This window comes from Propithecus coquereli, unplaced genomic scaffold (assembly GCF_000956105.1).
Source record: "Propithecus coquereli isolate 6110/MARCELLA unplaced genomic scaffold, Pcoq_1.0 Scaffold21, whole genome shotgun sequence".
Classification (NCBI taxonomy): Eukaryota; Metazoa; Chordata; class Mammalia; order Primates; family Indriidae; genus Propithecus; species Propithecus coquereli.
Genome location: NW_012146078.1, coordinates 2,785,652 through 2,787,768, shown reverse-complemented (window position 1 = coordinate 2,787,768; position 2,117 = coordinate 2,785,652).

Below are 2,117 nucleotides of genomic sequence, written 5' to 3'. Positions count from 1 at the left end.
AAAACTGCTATTGAACACTTAATTGACTATAGTACAGTATAAACATAACTTTTATATACACTGGGAAATCAAAAAGTTTGGGACTTGCATTATTGTAATATTTGCTTTTTTGGGGTGGTCTGGAACCAAACTCCCAATATTTTTGAGATATGCCTGTATTTGGAGATAAGGCCTTTAGGGGAATAATTAAAGTTAAACTTGCTATTATAATTACAAGCAAGCAATTTATGCAGTGGATATTCCCATCAGATAGTTGACCTTCATTCTAGTCTTACTCTCCAGCCATCCCTTTCTTAGCTCCGTCATGATCATAGAGAACACTGAATATTTTACTCTGGATGTGACAGTAGTTTTAGGAGCATAAATATCGATATATTACACCATTTGTGATAACATTTTCTGACCAGGGCCATACTGGGATGAGATGAAGTTCAGGAAGTGCCATGATCTTCCTCTTTAAGAAAAACTCAGGAAAATTATTAAGGTGAGTGTCAAGCATAGAGTGGAAGTCAAAAGTGAGGTAAAGTGTGGATTCATATTTATTGACTGACAGACACTGACCTAGGCACCGGGGCCGTAACAAGAGAAAAGACTAATTAGGCCCATAATCATCTGGAGCTTGTGTTCTAGAAAGATGATAAAACATTAAGTAATTAAGCAATAAACAAGTAAGATAAATTCAAATGGTTATACGTTAACATGTTCACAGAGCAAAGCGACAAAGCGATATGGTAAAGAATGACAGGAAAGGGGCCACTTGAACTTGTGTGGTCAGGAACAGCCTCTGTAAGAGACGATAATGGAAGGAGACCTAAATGACCAGAAAATAGCTTCCATGAAGAGAACAGAGGGAGGATATTCAAGCCACATGGAATTGCAAATACAAAGGCAGGAATAAGCTTGACATTTACACAGAACAGGACATTTTAAAAACCTGTACACTGAGCATGCAAGAACAAGAGAGGGTGGTGGGAGAGAAGGTTAAAGAGAACTGACATATGGGGTTTGTTGGCAAGAGTGAGGAATTTAAATTTTGTTTTGTGTGAAATGGGAATCCATCGGAGTGGCTTATGCAGAAGAGTAATATGTGATTTACATTTGAAAACTGCACCCTTAGTTGACCGACTGAATTTAAATCTTAAATCTCCTGGAAGTGGAGGATGGAAAAGGAAAATTTTTCTTTCACAAGCGTCTCAAGTGAGTCATGATCAAATACATTGAGAATCTTTGTCTTCAGTGAAGAGTGCCAACATTAGCAACCAAAAAGGCAATGCCTAAATTAGGTGGAAATATAGCCAGAACCCTGAACCTCAGATAAATATGTTCATTCTGACTCTCTCCCAGGAATGTTTTTGAAAATCATAATTTTCCATTTCAGTTACCTTGGTCTGTGATTTCCTAGAGCTTATATTCTAGGACAATAAGGCAGATATTAAATAATTAAACCAAAGGGACATCAATCCCTGTTCCTAAGTTAGGGTGACATTAAACAGAGAATAAGAAACACCATGACAGGTCAAGAAAGAAATTACAGGAGAAAGGAAAAACGTGTTCCTCTTTTTTTGAACAAAGGGCTTAGCATGTTAGTTTTGCACTGGGCTTCACAAATTTTGTAGCTGACCCTGTTTATACATTTTTCTCATCTGTAAAATCAGCATCAAAGCCCTGACTCTTAGAGTTGTAAAGATTACATAAGAAAAAACTCATATAGTCCTTGGCACAATGCCTAACATATGTAGGTGTTCAATAAAAGATGCTTTCTCCCCTGGCCCCCTTCCTCTACTCCTCTCCGTTGACTAAGAGTATGTTCACTAAGACAGTTAACCTCCAGGATCTTTGGCTTCTTCACCCATAAAATAAGAAGGTTTGCAGAGATACTGCCCGAGGTCTGTCGTGTACAGACAGCATCATGTTTCTCTCTGCAGTCCGGGTGGACCTTGTACCAACACATTGCAGTCATGTGCCGTGGCGTGAGTGAGGAGCCCCTCTCGGCGCAGAGAATAGCTTCTCTTAATTATTCAGTCAACTTCACTGTACCTTATAAAAAGAAATATCTGTTACAAGGATCTCTGTTTAAGCTGTCACATTTGTTTCTCACAAAGGCCTTTGATGTTTTA